The following is an 18498-nucleotide window of genomic DNA, read 5'->3' on the forward strand; positions in this document are numbered from 1 at the left end:
ACTATTGAGCCCTAGGCCTGCCTGTGTGGGATAAACCCCATCCCTGCTCTGTGACTCCGCTCTGCCATCAAATCAGTGATACCTGCCCCCTCCCCCAAACAGCAAAATCCACACACGAGACACCATCCTGAGAGGTGACCTGACAACTCTTTGGTCCCACAGAACTCTTCCTCATGGGACAGGCCTTTACACAAAGCTGAGGGAGAACAGGGATTTCTGGAATTAAAAATCAAGGACTTACAACACTATGTTGGTTTTCAGTTTTAGGTGTACAGTACTGTATATCAATTATACTCCAATAAAATAAAAAAAAGAGAGAATCAGTACCAGATATACCAAAAAAAAAAAAAAAATCAGTGACTTAATGGAAGTTCTCCTCACCCATCTCTAACCTCTGCTATATGATACTGCAGTGAGAGATCATTAGGGATGGAGGAGGCTGGGCTTCTTTTTGTCAGGAAGTCACAGTTTTTGGGGGGGCTCCAAACTCACTGTGGATGGTGACTGCAGCCATGATATTAAAAGATGCTTGCTCCTTGGAAGAAAAGCTATGGCAAAACTAGACAGTATATTAAAAAACAGAGACATAACTTTGCCATATAGGTCCATATAGTCAAAGCTACAGTTTTTCCAGCAGCCATGTATAGATGTGATAGTTGGACCATAAAGAGGGCTGAGTGCCAAAGAATTCATGTTTTCAAACTGTGGTGCTGGAGAAGACTCCTGAGAGTCCCTTGGACAGCAAGGCGATCAAACTAATCAATCCTAAAGGAAATCAACCCTGAATATTAATTGGAAGGACTGATGCTGAAGCTGAAGCTCCATTACTTTGACCACCCGATGTGAAGAACTACTCTTTAGAAAAGACCCTGATGTTGGGAAAGATTGAAGGCGGGAGGAGAAGGGGACGACAGAGGACGAGATGGTTGGATGGCATCACTGACTCAATGGACATGAGTTTGAGCAAACTCAGGGAGATGGTGAAGGACAGGGAAGCCTGGCGTGCTGCAGTCCATGGGGTCTCAGAGTAAGATGTGACTGAGCGACTGAAAAACAACAACAATACAGTTTGTAGGGGAGAATGTCTCTCCAGTTTCTGAGGACCAGTTATGTTCACCATAACTGGGGAGCTAGTGAGTCACTGCACACAGGAGAGGGGAGGGCTAGTTTATGAAGCTCTTCCTGTGTGCACAGCCCTGTGAATGCATGGTCTTACTGAATCTCACATGAGCCCTTTGGGTTAGAGCTGAATTAACAGGGATGCAGAGAGGCTGAGTCATCTGTCTCACATCACACAGCAAGAAAGAGGCCTTAGACGACATGGACATGCCCACCACCACGTGACAGACATTGCCAGAGGCTTCTCCCGGATAGAGTGCAGAGGTGGTCCCGTCACTTGCCTCCCCTCGTCCACTCCCTCTGGATCCTCTTTCACCCCCCAAGTCAGAGCTCAGGGTTGGTGCTGATCCCTTCCCCCAGCTTCACCTTACCTTCTGCTCCTGGATGCTGAACAGTGTGTTCTGAGCACATCTGCCAAGCGTCCGCCACGCTGCTGCAAAAGGCGCCCCTTCTTCCAGCATGAAAGTCTGTTTTTTTTATGTTCTAAGTATCATCTGTGCTTGAATACATAGTATCTCCCAAAAAGGACAGTTCCCTTGTCCAGCGAGAGAATCCCAACACCTTCATCCCAGCACGCCCAACCCGTAAGTTCTGGTCAACATGACTAAATAAACTTTATGGCTTAGTATGTGAAATCACATATATTATGATCTAGAAATAGAACCTTTCCATTTCCACCTTCCATGAAGCAATTTAATTCAGAGTTCTCCCCACACGTCTTCTCCATGCCTGTCATTGCTTTTTGAGTCTAACCATTTCCTTCAGCACATTATCTACTTTCCTTCCGAGCTCCCTGTGATACTGTACTTTTCAAATCTGTGTGTGACACTTCATGAAAAAAGTCTATCCTAAGCCATAAGAAGCCCCTCCACAGATCATCAGAACAGTGGCCCTCACAGACAAAACTATATCCGCGATCCCCACAGCATATTACTGGCTGTGTTACATTTTAAAGTGACCCTTTGTGGCTTAAATTTGACCTGACAGAGTAGCTAACCTTCTCAGCAAACCTGTTTCCTCTTCTGAAGATGGGGCAATAGCTTGTGCTGTAGGTGGGAGTGACCACAAGACTGAAATGCTGTGAACAAAATGGGAGTAGAAATGCTGCCCACAGGCCTGGCCCATCCAGACCTGCCCTATGCAACCTGCCATGACCTTTCTGGTTCCACCAGCTTGATGCTGACCAGCATCATGCCCTCGGAATCCACCTGATAAACGAAGTGGAACCACGTGATGGAAAGAGGCTGTGTTACTGAATCACCAGGTTGGAAAAGAACGCACCAATCTGGGGCTTTATGCAAGCAGAGAATAACGTTCCATCACATCTGCACCATGGCACATGTTTGGGTTTACTTTTTACAGCAACTAGCATGACCATAACTAACACAACACATTCAACATTTGATGACTGTGAAACCATGACCTCAGGAATAACGACTAAGCCTGTATTCAATTTCTCTGCCTTTTTAAAAAAATGCCTTTTCATCATGCAATCTCTCTAAGCACTCATACTAAGTATTGATAAAGGTGATTTCAGGCTTATGTGCTTTCTGTCTGTATTCTCATGAGTCTCACCCATCCGGTGCTTTTGGTAAGCTGTGACCAATAAACATATCAAGATCTTTGCAAAATGGAAGATTTTGTAAGGACCCCAATATAGAGCAAACCTCTCTTTGGCTGAGGGACAATTTCAGAAAAATTTTCACTTCATATTCACACAGGTTTTGAACTAGGACACTCTCTTTTTCACAGACAAAATTCCCCCATTTTAGTGCCTCTGGGGGCTTCCCAGATGATGCTGGTGGTAAAGAACCCAGCTGTCAATGTAGGAGATGTAAGAGATGTGGGTTCGATCCCTGGATTGGGAAGATCTCCTGAAAGACGACGGCAAGGCAACCCACTACCGTATTCTTGCCTGGAGAATCCCATGGACAGAGGAGCCTGAAAGGCCACAGTCCATAGGGTTGCAAAGAGTCGGATACAACGGAAGTGACTGACTTAGCATGACTGCAATGCTTTTTAGTGACTCATTAAGGCATCTCCAAAATACCCAGAAAAGAGCAGGCCTTGCTGCAATTTGGGACACTTCAGTGTCTTGAAGTCTAGAGTATTTACTGAAAGTGAAAGTAACATTTTACACTTTCCAAAGTCATACATTAAAACTTCCATATTTTTTATGCGATCTGATATCTCTGCCAGGAGCCCATAAGAGACTAAATGGCCAACTTTTATTATGGATACAAATCAGTAAACAGCAATTCTACACAATTTAGGGCAAAACGGATTTTGTGGAGAGTAACCTGAAAGAAAAAGAAAGGGCCACATTACCCAAGAGGGCCGTCTGCACGTTTGTGCTTGTTAGCCACAAGCCAACACTTCACACTGTGCACACTCTTACCTCAACACATACAGACACATGCATATGAACACACGTGAGTTGTAGCGACTGACATTTAGGAAACTCCTCTGAGTAAAGGGCTTTAGCATCAGCATGGCCGAGCCTCCCAGGCTCCTGGAAAGTGGGTATCACATGCTCAATTCAAGGGGGAGGAAACTGAGACCTGGACACAGTCCATTTCTTGCCCAGCTTCCTGACCCTCAGGAAGCCTCCGAGTTCCTCATTCACAGAACATCCTGCTGCTCAGTCACTTCAGTCGTGTCTGACTCTGTGCGACCCCAGAGACGGCAGTCCACCAGGCTCCCCCATCCCTGGGATTCTCCAGGCAAGAACACTGGAGTGGGTTGCCATTTCCTTGTCCAATGCATGAAAGTGAAAAGTGAAAGTGAAGTCGCTCAGTCGTGTCCGACTTTTAGTGACCCCATGGACTGCAGCCTTCCAGGCTCCTCTGTCCATGGGATTTTCCAGGCAAGAGTACTGGAGTGGGGTGCCATTGCCTTCTCCAACAGAACATCCTAGGGCTGGTCAAGTGACCTAATTCGTAATACTTCCTATTTCCCTGTCTGTAAAACAGGAACAGTTCAATCTCTCTCTGCAATGAAGCTGCATCCTTTATCATCTCCATTCTTTAGCTTTGGAAATGGTGCTCAGGACTGATGGTGGGGGCGGGGGTGGAGGACGCAGAGAGTATTTTGCAGATATAAAACTACTAAGCGTAGAACAAGACATTTAAGTCCAGGTTCATTTGACTTCCCAAGTCACCCTCCATCCAGCCATGGTCTGTGGGTTCAACCACCATTGTTTAGCCTTAGTTGTTCCCTGAAAACACTGTTTCAGAATCAAAAATCTCTACTGAGACACCCAGACCTGGAGTGAACACCCCATGGGCAGGAATCTCAGAAGGGTGCTTCACACACTTGAATCTCAGTGTTCTCACCTGTGAAGTATGACTAATTTCCACCTTACTTAATTTCCTTCTGTTTAGATTCAACAAGATCATGTATAAAAGGTGTCTCACAGCAATTGACACCCTAATGACCCAGTGATCTTTCACTTCATTCCCCATTTCAAGCATCTTCTGGGCTCCTCTGTGTCAAGTACTGTAGAAGGAGACCAGAGGAATAAAAGATACTACAAAAGCCTGAAGATTTCCTAGTGGGGCAGAGAAGACACACTCAAATAACTAGAACACATGATAGAGGGTATGAGAAAAGCACATTTTTACCAATGTATATATAAAAAATATATTTATCCTTCTTAAAGAAATTTTAGACTAATAAGTGATATACGTGCATGAAACAACTCTGTGTTCAGTAACTGCTGAATCAATTCACATTAGTATGACTAGCACTGGTCATGATTAATGACCTAGCTGCACAAGAAGAGGTTCACTATGAATAGTTCAGCATCTCTGGCCAATCTTCTGAGTTGCTATTTTAATTAACGTGTCTTTAAGAAACGAACACAGGTTTGGCAAGACATGATATGAGTCTATCACTAAAGTAACCTCAAAGAGAAAATTCACACTTTTAGAAAGAAAACTCTTTCTAAATTAAGTCATCACCCAGAATCTCCTTGGCATTTCCCAACTCTTTGTCTGAGCAACAATTTAGGTTCGGGCATACACTGGGTGCTATAAAAAGTCCCACGTGGATATTTGCCAGTAAAATTCTTAAATCATACTAATGGCAGTAGAAAATACATTTCCTATCTAGGAATGTTGGCAATGGTTAATCCAACATTCACAGAACTCTTTTGTATACTGAAGGAATCAAATCATAATTAGATGACCATGGGTTTTAAGTATGTTCACCATGTGCTTAAAATGGCTATTTCTGGATATATGGACATCACTGAATACAACAGAATGACTTTTTCACAGTCGGACAAACAAGAACAAAAGGAGAAGACTTTGGATGCTGCATCTGCAGAAACCTAAATATTAAAGCTTACTTTTACCTAAGATTACTTTTCCTATTGTGTAATTTATTCATTCTTCATAACTACAATAAGAAAAAAAAAAAAGCACCCAGTCTGACAAGGCGAGCCTGCAATGCACCCCTATAAAGACCTAATGGTAACACTGCTGCTTACATTTCCTCAAAGGTGGACTAAAAGGGAGTTGATTTCATGCACCAGCTATCCTTTGCTCTGTGGCCAATACTGGAGGAGCTGGAAGCCTGTGGAACAGATGACCAGCTGATCACTGGGAACACTGCTCAGGAGAGTTTTACAGAAAAAGGGTCTGGAAACTAAGCATGCAAACACAGACAGCAAGTCACTCATTCATGAGGTCAAAGGCACAATGAAAACGCAGGTCCCAGAGGAGTGAAACATTCACATGGACTACTGTGACAAATAGAACCCCACCTCCATCTCATGTCCTGGAAGTCAACTCCATTCGAGACTCTGTGCTCAGCACCTAAAGCATACTCTCCATTGCATCCTCACAACACTTAAGATATGATTACCTTCACGCCCAGTTCACAGATGAAGAAACTGAGGCTTGGAGAAGTCTAGTAAATTGGCTACAGCCTCCTGACCTCCAGCTATCCGATATAATCTAGATAGAGATGAAAGCCCATTCATCTCTACATCCTCCATACTCTTAATTACTACACTATACAAAGGAGGAGGAGGAGGATGGGGAGAATATATACCACAAGATATGACAAACTCTGAAATAAAGTTAAATACAAAGAAAACCATAAAACAAGTTAAATCTCAATGTTTTCACCTAAGTCTCTAAACAGTTGTGGAGTAGACCTCCTTTAAAAATGTCACATTTGTTCTTTAGTTTAATCCAGCTTAAAGATACGTTATCCCCTTGGACTCTGGGTATATGCACTCTACCTTTTCAATCCAAAGGTCAGTATTAATTTTTAGAGTGTGAGTCCCAGGAAATAAAACAAGTATCTAAGAAACAACTGGGCCCAGGGGCCCAAAGGCGTGAAAACGTAACTTCAAAAGTAACACAAAAGTATTAGCCTCTTTTCGTCTCTGTTTTGTTTGTCTTATTGAAGGACATCATAGAGCAAGGAAAGAAGATAGTCTCTTGAAAGGAGGCCCACGGTTTGACACGGGTTTCTTCTTGAGAGGTTATAAATATTGATGAGTCATAAATCTTTGGCGGTTCATAGTATGAGCTCAGAGCTCACGCGTTTACAGACCTGGGTTCAGCCTCTGGCACTGACACATACAGGCTGTATGAGTAACCACGGATACCTGGGCTGCTCTACACTCTTCTGCACAACTGTCTGAATGGGAATGATGTTCGTATCTGTCCTACAAGGAGCCATGAAGCTGGAGGAGACGACGCTGAGCCTCTGTCAACTGCATACAAATACTAACCAGCACACCTCTCTCAATACTCCTTCCTCCTCTGACAGCAGGCTTTGAACATGTGACTCAGAACCTGGCCAATCACAGTCACTTATTCCTTTGACCACAGCCATTGGTCCAGGGAAAGGCACATGACTCAACCTGAGCCAATCAGAGTGCCTCCCTGGGATTTTTTTTCTGACCTGAACAGCCCGGAAGCTCATCTTTCCTCTTTGATCTTGAGGCTGTAGGGAGGTCAGCCTGAAGGTGCCTGCAGTCATGTTCAGAGACAAGACAAGACAGGGTGGGAGAGAAAAGAGGCTCAAGGACGTGAGTCTCTAGTTCCGGTCACCTCCAGGGCCAAAGCACCCTTGCCCTGGCTCGGGGTCAGCAACGTAAGCCAGTAGCTCCTCCCAGGCTCTCCGTGTTTTTGAGTCAGTTATTTTGATTACACTTGATTATATTTCTGCACTTGTAACCAAAAGATCAGACGTAATTAAAGCGCATATAATCTAATCAGTAACCAAATCCTCAATAAAAATAATTTTCTCCTAAGTGGATTCATTGGTTATAAAAGACAAACACTGCCATTATTTATACTCATTTTCTCAAAAGAAAGAAACATCTATTTTCATTTTCAGTCACCTTGTTCATTTTCCAGTGGGGTTCGTATTCGGCGTTAAACTTTCTCACTTGCCCATATTCACTTTCAAGATTTGGCCCATAAAAACTGGGGCCAAAAACAGTTATTTTTTTCTATAGCTGTATTCAGTTCAGTTCAGTTCAGTTCAGTCACTCAGTCGTGTCCGACTCTTTGCGACCCCAAGAATAGCAGCACGCCAGGCCTCCCTGTCCATCACCAACTCCCGGAGTTCACTCAGACTAACGTCCATTGAGTCAGTGATGCCATCCAGCCATCTCATCCTCTGTCGTTCCCTTCTCCTCCTGCCCCCAATCGCTCCCAGCATCAGAGTCTTTTCCAATGAGTCATCTCTTCGCATGAGGTGGCCAAAGTATTGGAGTTTCAGCTTTAGCATTAGTCCTTCCAAAGAAATCCCAGGGCTGATCTCCTTCAGAATGGACCGGTTGGATCTCCTTGCAGTCCAAGGGACTCTCAAGAATCTTCTCCAACACCACAGTTCAAAAGCATCGATTCTTTGGCGGCTCAGCTTTCTTCACAGTCTAACTCTCACATCCATACATGACCACTGGAAAAACCATAGCCCTGACTAGATGGACCTTTGTTGGCAAAGTAATGTCTCTGCTTTTCAATATGCTATCTAGGTTGGTCATAACTTTTCTTCCAAGGAGTAAGCGTCTTTTAATTTCATGGCTGCAGTCACCATCTGCAGTGATTTTGGAGCCTAGAAAAATAAAGTCTGCCACTGTTTCCACTGTTTCCCCATCTATTTCCCAGTTGACACTAAATACAGAGGGTATGTAGGGGGTGGGGCACTGGCCGGGAACAAAGGACTGATGCTATTTTTATCTTGCTCATAGAAATTCCCCAGGTTACTGGACTCCTTACTGCTGTAAGGTGGGGGAGGGCATTACAAAAACAAAACAAAGTATATTCACCAAGGTTTACAATCACTGTAAGAAATCCTTTCTGCCTTTTCATAGGATTTAATTCTGTTTTACATTAAAATGTCTGCATATTATCATTCTCCCAAAAATGAACTGATAAAAATAAAAAGGCACAGTGGGCTCCAATTTTCCAATTATCTTCTAAGGCAAAAGGGCAAAGTCTGAGGTCAGACTGAGGCAGGAGCATGGGGTGTTCCTGGTCTCATCTTGAATTAGGGCATCCACCCCAACCTTTGAAGGAATTCAGGGAGGAAATGGGGATGAAATGTTTGTCAAAATGCATGAATGGAATTACAATAGAAGACTGCTGAGGCTCAGTGGCCATCCCCATGCACAAAAAAGAGGCCCAGAAGGAACGCCAACTTCTTTGGACTGGGCTGACATCCAGACCTGGAAATCTAACAGCAGAATAAAGGGAGAATCATTTACTGTGTAAATTGACTTGGCCTGTTGGGTGAAAGGTAGCATTTCTCAAAAGAGAAATAAAATTGTCCTAGTCTTTCAGTGTTCTTAGACAAATTGTGAACTTAGAGATAAGAAATAACCTAAAGATGTAGTTTATTGCATTTGACTCCATTCCATACCTAAGGGTATTTTTTTAAACACAATATTGATTTTTAGATTAGACATGCAATCTACTCATGAGGAAAGATAGTTCTGCAAAGAGAAGGCAGACACATTTATGAATGGAGACAGAGGTTTACAAAGAAGATCCCAATATACGGGACTCAATGTATCACACATTTTTATAAATGCCTCCAAGTAGGAATACAAACCAAATACATCTTCCTGTTGGGCCTCAATGCTATTCCTGAGCCCTAAAGAGCCAAACTGAATGATTTATTTGGTTCAAAATAAAAAATGAAAGAGAAGAATTAATTTCATGCAGATAAACATAAAACTGCATTTAAGAAAAAATTTCATCTAGGCCTGATATTTATGAGAAAGCTGGATCAGAAAGGAAAATAAGCCAAGAAGTTAAACTGTTTTGTTTTTTAAATAAGACATGTTTGAGATCACTATTTCAACATACCTATTGTATAGGTAAGGAAATTAAGATCCAAATGATCAACTATATAAATCCTTTATGGCATAGGGCAGACCCTCTCCCAACCCAGGCCTTCTTCCACTAAGCTTAGCTGAAGACATTAGCCCAAAAACTGCCCTGGCAAAAACTGAAAGAAAAAAAAAATCATAACAACAAAAAAATGGGTCACAAAGAAGGTATGCCATTATTGAAAAGGTTAGTGGAAATAAGCTAGAAGGTATTCTACCTTGTGGGCTTCCCTGGTGGCTCAGTGGTAAAAAATCCACCTGCTAACGCAGAAGACATGGGTTCAATCCCTGGTCTGGGAAGACCCCTGGAGAAGCAAATGGCAACTCACTCTAATATTCTTGCCTGGAGAAACCCATGGACAGAGGAGTCTGGTGGGCTATGGTCCATGGGATCGCAAAGAGTGGGACACGACTCACAAACTGAACAAGAATTCTACTTTGTACAAATTGTGAAATATGAAGAATAGCCAGTGGACTTCAAGGAAGACAGAACGAAGCCAAAAAGGGTTCAAATGGGGATAACTGAACTGAGCACAGCCACGGAAGCCCTTCTGTGTTAGACTTCCACTTTTTTCTCAGTAATGTTCTGTCTTAGAAGACATGGTTGATCAAATATTCTTTTTATGTTAGGATATAGATTGATTAAGTGCAGAAGTCCCAGCACCAGGGGTAGAGGTCTAGACGCAAAGCTCCCTTTAAGCCCAGAAGACAAGCACTGTTTCATAAAATGTGCAGCCAACTTATGAAAGATATGAAAATGGTTTAGTTCAACATCCATTAAATGCCTTTGGGTCATGCACCATTGCTGGTATAAATGTAACCAGAACTCAGGCACAACTTCACACCACTTGGGAATCTGGTGGATAGAGCATGTTGCTATGACACAGTAACCACCATCAGAAAGGCATTCACTGTGTAGTGTACATGCGTGTGTAAACACACCACATGTACATCAGGGAGGACTGGCGGACACTACCAGTCTTCAGGAAAGATTTTTTGGAACAGGTGACACTAGCCGTGAGTCCTGAAAAAGTGGAAGTTGGCCAGACAATGAATGCAGAAGATGGAGAATGAGAATTCCAGACAGAGGTCCAGTAGGAGCCAAAGTAAGGAGGCAAGGGCAGCATCATGGTGTGAGAAGTCTGCAGGGAGTTCAGTTTTGCAAGAAAATAAAGTTGTGGTGTTAGAGAAGACTCTTGAGAGTCCCTTGGAGAGCAAGGAGATCAAACCAGTCAATCCTGAAGGACATCAACTCTGAATATTCATTGCAAGGACTGACACTGAAGCTGAAGCTCCAATACTTTGGCCACCTGATGCCAAGAGCCGACTCTCTAGAAAAGACCTGGATGCTGGGAAGGATTGAAGGCAGGAGGAGAAGGGGGTGACAAAGGATGAGATGGTGGGATGGCATCACCAACTCAATGGACACAAGTTTGAGCAAGCTCTGGGAGATAGTGAAGGTCAGGGAAGCCTGGTGTGCTGTAGTCCACAGGGTCACAAAGAGTTGGACACAACTTAGCAACTGAACAACAACAAAGCAGGGAGGTGGGAAGCTTGGCCTTTGTAAGGTCATTACTAATGGCCAGCAGCCTGGGGAGGTACTGGAGAGAAGAGCACTGTGGAAAGTTCCCTGGCTGAGTGCTGAGGACTTCTGGGACAGGACTGCCCAAAGGGAGATAAGCGATCTTGGGAACACAGCGCATGACTCTGGGCACCACGTGAAATGAGCTCCGCCGTGTTCCAAGGGCTGAGGTCTAATGGCCTTGGGACGTGGAATTCAGCCTGCCCTGTCTCCTCCAGGGGTAATGGGGCAGGAGGAGTGTGGTGAGGTCTATGGACATAGTTTATAAACAGCAGAGACTGCATCTCAGCACAGGTGAGACAACACCAGAATTGTGTATCAGCAACCCTCCTTGAAGAGGCTCAAAAGTATATTGAGAAACTCTGGTACAGCACCTTTAAATGTGAACAGAAAGATCACCTCTTCAGTCTGAGATACCTACCTTGTGACACAACACAGCTACTCTTTCAGAATAGGGCTTTGTCCCCAAGAGGGAGGCACTGAGTTTTCTCGGGAGGGACACAAACGGATTCTGATTTAAGGGGCCCACGGCAAGTAGGCCCAGCAGCAACGTGGACGATGGTTTGAAAGGGGTACAAAACTAGCGTGAAAGACCAGGCAGGAGATGGTGCCGTCAGTCACTCAGGACTGCCCGTGGTCATTCCCCAGCCTGTGGTTGCCAGCTCAGAAGACCATGGGCACTGGGAAGCTGCTGTAAGCGGGGACCAGGGGGTCCAGGGGGAGTGGAAAGCAAGCAGTCTCCAGCCTACCCGGGCCCTGGGAGCTCCATGCCAGCCACGTGCTGCTACATGGCAATGCAGGCCTCCTGTTCCAGGGCCCCTGGTTTTTAAGAGTAGCTGTAAATCCAAGTGATAACTTAACCTTTCTAAAGATTAAGTCAATTTCTGTAGACTTGTGTTCAGGCCAACGACATGTCTGCCAGCTAGAAGTGGCACACTGGCCATCACTGTGCCACTTCTGGACTGCAAAGCAGAACAGGGCCACGGTGACTGGAGCAGAAGCTTAATGGATTTCACAGCACCAGCACTAGGACAGGACTTGGTGACTGTCTGGATGTTGGGGGGCTGGTGGTTGCTGGAGGAGTCTGGTGACCCTGGGAGGTCCCTGCTTTAGCACCCTGGTCAATGGTGGCGCCATCACATAAAACGGGACAGGTTTTCACTAAGGATGAAACAGGTGTAGGGTGCATGATTAAAAACTAAAATTGCTTTTGGACTTATTGTGGGTTTTCTACCTCAAGAGCATGGATCAGCCCACTAGACTGTGGGGAACTAGGTGGAGATACAATCTGGGACTTTGAACTGGTGAAAGTGGAAGCCATGGGAAAATGGTAACTCTAACACTCCTCGTAGAGCTCAATATGGATGAGAACTGAGCCCCAGAAAACCCCAGGAGGTAGTGGAGTTGCCAGGGAGGCAGAAGGCAAACCAGGAGGAGATAGCAACTAGGGAAGAAGAAAAGTACCCATGAGAAAAAGAGGAAAGATCCATACCCAGTCCTGCAGAAAGGTCTACAGGACTTCCTCAGATCCTTCAGGAATTGTGGTGTCTAGATAGGGAAAGAATGGAAACGGTGACAGACTTTATTTGCTTGGGCTCCAAAAATCACTGCAGATGGTGACTGCAGCCATGAAATTAAAAGACGTTTGCTCCTTGGAAGAAAAGCTATGACAAACCTAGACAGCATATTGAAAAGCAGAGACATCTCTTTGCCGACAAGGGTCCATATAGTCTAAGCTATGATTTTTCCAGTAGTCATGTATGGTTGGACCATAAAGTAGGCTGAGTGCCAAAGAATTGATGAGTTTGAGCTGTGGTGTTGGAGAAGACTCTTAAGAGTCCCTTGCACATCAAGTAGATCAAACCAATCAATCCTAAAGGAAATCAACCCTGAATATTCATTGAAAGGACTGATGCTGAAGTTTAACTTCCAATACTTTGGCCACCTGATGTGGAAGAGCTGACTCAGTGGAAAAGACCCTGATGCTGGGAAAGATTAAGGGCAGGAGGAGAGCGGGGTGACAAAGGATGAGATGGTTGGATGGCATCCTCAACTCAATGGACATGAGTTTGAGCAAACTCTGGGAGATGGTGAAGGACAGGGAAGCCTGGTGTGCTGCAGTCCATGGGGTCACGAAGAGCCGGACACAACTGAGCGACTGAACAACAACTCCTACTGTGGTGAGACTGGCCAGGTTGCAGAGAGTTGAGAAGAAAGGGAAGCCCAAGGAAGGGTTAACTCACTTAAGAAGACTTGGATACACAGGTGGTCACTGTAGCTGAGTTGGGGATGCAGGGACAAGGAGGTTATGGTGTTTTAAAAATACTGATAACATGTACACCCATGGCTGATTCATGTCAATGTATGGCAAAAACCACCACTACATTGTAAAGTAATTACCCTCCAATTAAAATAAATAAATAAATTTTTTAAAAAGTTCATGGGGAGACATGGAGCACTGTCATATGTGTGTCTGTCTCTCTGATCTTCTCTTAAGTCCCTGACCATCCCCCAATTTTTCTTCTATTATTCTACCTTATTGCAACTCTATCAGAGCATAGTTACATTTGCTTTGTGTCTGCCTGCTTCCACAAGAAAGACTGTTCTAGGAGAGCAGGGACCTGCTGTTTACCATACATCAGGGCCTAACAAAGTGCTTGGACACAACAGCTGCTTAAGATTTCCTGGATGTGGGTAACTGTGGAAAAGTCTGCGGGAAGGAAATGGGGTAGGACATGGACAGACATCAATCCAGTGATTCCTGTTTTCCTGGCAGAAGGGGTCATTCAGTTCAGTTCAGTCGCTCAGTCGTGTCCAACTCTTTGCAACCCCATGAATCGCAGCACGCCAGGCCTCCCTGTCTATCACAAACTCCCAGAGTTCACTCAGACTCACGTCCATCGAGTCAATGATCCCATCCAGCCATCTCATCCTCTGTCCTCCCCTTCTCCTCCTGCCCCCAATCCCTCCCAGCATCAGAGTCTTTTCCAATGAGTCAACTCTTTGCATGAGGTGGCCAAAGTACTGGAGTTTCAGCTTCAGCATCAGTCCTTCCAATGAACAACCAGGACCGATCTTCTTTAGGATGGACTGGTTGGATCTCCTTGCAGTCCAAAGGACTCTCAAGAGTTTTCTCCAACACCACAGTTCAAAAGCATCAATTCTTCAGTGCTCAGCTTTCTTCACAGTCCAACTCTCACATCCATACATGACCACTGGAAAAACCATAGACTTGACTAGACGGACCTTTGTTGGAAAAGTAGTATCTCTGCTTCTTAATATGCTATCTAGGTTGGGCATAACTTTCCTTCCAAGGAGTAAGCGTCTTTTAATTTCATGGCTGCAATCACCATCTGCAGTGATTTTGGAGCTCCCAAAAATAAAGTCTGACACTGTTTCCACTGTTTCCCCATCTATTTCCCATGAAGTGATGGGACCAGATGCCATGATCTTCGTTTTCTGAATGTTGAGCTTTAAGCCAACTTTTTCACTCTCTTCTTTCACTTTCATCAAGAGCCTTTTTAGTTCCTCTTCTTTCTGCCATAACGGTGGTGTCATCTGCATATCTGAGGTTATTGATACTTCTCCCGGCAATCTTGATTCCAGCTTGTGCTTCTTCCAGCCCAGCGTTTCTCATGATGTAATCTGCATAGAAGTTAAATAAGCAGGGTGACAATATACAGCCTTGACGTACTCCTTTTCCTATTTGGAACCAGCCTGTTGTTCCATGTCCAGTTCTAACTGTTGCTTCCTGATCTGCATATAGGTTTCTCAAGAGGCAGGTCAGATAGTCCAGTATTCCCATCTCTTGAAGAATTTTCCACATAGTCAAAGGCTTTGGCATAGTCAATAAAGCAGAAATGATGTTTTTCTGGAACTCTCTTGATTTTTCCATGATCCAGCGGATGTTGGCAATTTGATCTCTGGTTCCTCTGCCTTTTCTAAAACCAGCTTGAACATCAGGAAGTTCATGGTTCACGTACTGCTGATGCCTAGCTTGGAGAATTTTGAGCATTACTTTACTAGTGTGCGAGATGAGTACAATTGTGCGGTAGTTCGAGCATTCTTTGGCATTGCCTTTCTTTAGTACTGGAATGAAAACTGACCTTTTCCAGTCCTGTGGCCACTGCTGAGTTTTCCAAATTTGCTGGCATATTGAGTGCAGCACTTTCACAGCATTGTCTTTCAGGATTTGAATGGGTCATGAGTCACCTGCCAAAGTGGAAGGTGGGTAGGGAAGAGATCTCCTGTGGTCAAGAAGAGTTGTGATGGGAGGACCAGTCTGCAACCCGGAAGGAAGGAGCTTGCAGTGCAGAGACACTGAGATGCTGATTTCAGAAGCTGAGCAACTCTGGGTGAGGGCAAGACCCGGATGTACAGGACCCAGTAGTGAGAGTGGGTGGAGGTCCCTGGAATTGAGATGGTCAAAGAAGCAGGCATGGGAGCATCTTCCACATGAACTGTGGGACGAGGGGAGGAGAGAAAGCCCACGGGTCAACTGTCCATGCTGTGGGACAGGTTGGCAGAGGACAGCCACAGAGACGGGTAGCTGGGACCTGACTAGGTCCCCACCTCATTTCCAACTCTGCCACCTCAAACAATCTCTGACTAGTATCTAGTTACTGACGTGTGGAACTGAAAATTACTGTCCTTTAGAGACTGACTCATTTCTGTCCTTTAAAAATTACACTAATAAGTAAAGTTCACGGGGGATGAAATTTTCTGCATAGATTCGTTTTTTAAAGAATTAAAAAAAAGAAAGATGACACCTTGCTGACCTTCAGTAATTGCCCTACACTGTACAATATTTTTGAACCTCATTTCAAGAAAGAATCAAAACTCAGAGTTGAAAGAAACCTTACATGATTTCAGCTAAAACCTTTATTTGCATGCCTGAAGAAAATTTTCACTAAAATACTGCAAACAGCACATAATTACTGATTTAGATATGCAGACAGCATGGAAGGTATCTTCAATTTCTGAAGTGTGCTTTATATATACAAATTAGCAACGCTTACATTTTTCCCAGTTATCAGTGTTCAACTTTCGATATAAAATCTCCAAAGTATAAAATTATCACGTAGATTGCTCCTTAACAGTTCAGAGGAGTAAACTGCTTCCTGGCTTGAAAGAGGAAGTCAAATCTTCAAACACCTTTTTATGTTGATGCTAAATATAAGAATATAAATATAAAAACGCTCCCTGAGAAGTAGTCAAAGCAAGCCACAGCAGCATTAGAGATTTCTCAAGAGAGACATAGGCGAAGATTATTTTTCGTTCATTAAAACAGTAAAACCTTTGAGAGCATCTTCCATGACACCTGAAGGTGGAGTGCTGTCTTATGTAATAGAAGCCTTCCCTCCGCACTCAGTTTGTAGGCAAATTAAACACCCAGTTCCCCCAGAATTTCTGAGTACTTTCACCTTACCTGTAGGCACTAATCAGTATTGTAAGTCCCATTGCGACAGGCGATTTAAAAAAAAAGAAAGAAAGAAAGATCTGCTCCACAGTGTTAAATCGGAAGCAGGAAACCAATTTAAAGGTTCTCCCCCAAACCACCGGTTACCCCTACCCTGCTCAGGCAGCGGTAACAAGTAGGAGTCCGTAGGAGTCCTCCCTAACAGAAGGTGCACCAGTAAAGTACGGGGTAGGGGACGCCCGCGAGTACCTGGGTACCCCAAGTTCAGGGTCAGGGGCGCCCGCTAGGACGGACCGGCAGCAGCCACGGCGGCTCCAGAACTCCCGGTCGCGGGCACACCTGGACGCCACCGCACGCGCGGCCCCTCGGCTACCAGCCCTGGTCCCACCCCGACTCCCCGCGGGGCCGGGCCCGCACGCCGCCGTGGCCGAGGCAGCCCGGTCGGGCGAGACTGAGAAAGTTCCTCCGCCCGACGCCGGCGCCCTCGGGCCCCGCTCGCCCCGCAGCCTCCCGGCCGGGCGCAAGGTCGCGGCGCGGAGCCTGCGGCGCGCTGAGCCCCGGGACCGTCCCCGGCGTGGCGGGCAGCCCCGGCCGCTTCCCTCCCGCCCCTCGGGCGCCCGGGATCGGCCGCGGGCGCGCAGCCCCGTACTCACCGCCCCTCGATCGTGATCCCCAGGTGGCTGCCGCGGGGCGCAGCGCGGCCCGAGCCGGAGCCGGGTATTGGCGGGGCGGGGGAAGTCTGAGGAGGAAGAGCGGCGAGGAGAGAGGCGGCGGCGCCTGCACAAGCCGCGCAGCCCGGCAGCCCTACAGCGCGAACCGCCGGCCACAGCGGCGGGGGCTTTATCGGCTGCCCGCGCGGCCCCCGCCCCTTCCTGCCGCCCCCGCCCCCGGCCCGCCCCGCCCCGCCTTCCCGCCGCCTTCTTTGTGTGCCGGCGGCTGCCGCGTCCCCGCGCCCGCACTCCGGGGCGCCCCCGCTCCCGCCGCCGCCCCGCTGAGGCCACCCCCTCCCCGCGGGTCCCCGTCCCGGGGCTGCGCCCGGAAAGCGCCGGGAGACACGCCGACCCCGAGGTGCGGCGCCAGCCCGGGCCGTGCTGCACGTGGGTCGCCGGGCTCGGCGGGGGGTGTGGGAGGTGGGGAGGGACCCGAGGACTCGCGGTGCGTCCCTGGGACGCCAGCCGAGTCGTCTGGGCTTGTTCCCCAACCCCGCATCCCCCAGCCCACCCCAGGAGAGACGGGTTGGGACGCCCGGGAGACTGCCTACCGTTCCGGGTGATGGGGTGAACGGTGCCAGGTCGCGGCTGGGGACGGACAGATCGCCGGGTGCCCCAGAGCCGACTTCTCCCGGCCTCGGGGACAGAGGAGCGGCCGCTGGTCGCCCTAGGCAATAGGCAGACGAGGGAATCCAGAAAACTGAATTCCTGCTTGTGGTGACAGCGTAAGGTAGCCGCAGAGCCCAGGGCATCTGGCCCTTCCCAACCGGTTACTGCCGCCGATGGGACCTTGTGCGCTGCAGAGAGGCACAGACCCCAGAGGCTGGCGACAAATCACTGTCCCGCTTCCATCTGTGTTACCCAGATCTCCCGTATTCAGCCCTCCTTTGCGTCAACTTAGGTTCGTGGGTACCCAACTTTAATGACATATAATTTATGTCGCCCTTATACAGTGCGGAATCCTCATCACCAGGCCTACGGCCCCAAGTGTGAAAAAAAAAAAAATGTAAATCTGAAACACATCCTTGAACTAAGCTTGCACGTACTGATGAGAGCATCTTGGACTCTTAGAAGGGTTTTCACAGCCTCTCATATAGGGAAACTATCTATGGGAGGTTTGGTCCTAAAACAAAAAGGAAACAGTCCACAAAGAGAAAATGCCTTTCACTGCTTTACTCTCATGTCTAGTATTTATATTCAGTTATATGCATGATACAGATCCTTTTTTCTTGTTGTTCCCTCTGCCAGAAATGCTTTTTTTTTCTCCCTATGGTCTTCCTCATGACTACTTCCTTTTACCTCGGGT

At 46.4% G+C, this 18498-nt stretch overlaps 1 protein-coding gene across 1 annotated transcript in view; it reads right to left on the reverse strand.

Moving 5' to 3' along the window:
* SERPINE2 (serpin family E member 2) overlaps positions 1–17319 on the reverse strand; it is a 70286-nt gene extending 52967 nt beyond the window's left edge. The window contains exon 1 of the mRNA XM_027514776.1: positions 17136–17319. The gene's annotated coding sequence lies outside the window, so the exon portion shown is untranslated. The remainder of the gene's footprint in view (positions 1–17135) is intronic.
* Between the last annotated feature and the right edge of the window lie 1179 nt (positions 17320–18498).

The sequence above is a fragment of the Bos indicus x Bos taurus genome, chromosome 2, assembly GCF_003369695.1.
Source record: "Bos indicus x Bos taurus breed Angus x Brahman F1 hybrid chromosome 2, Bos_hybrid_MaternalHap_v2.0, whole genome shotgun sequence".
Taxonomy (NCBI): Eukaryota; Metazoa; Chordata; class Mammalia; order Artiodactyla; family Bovidae; genus Bos; species Bos indicus x Bos taurus.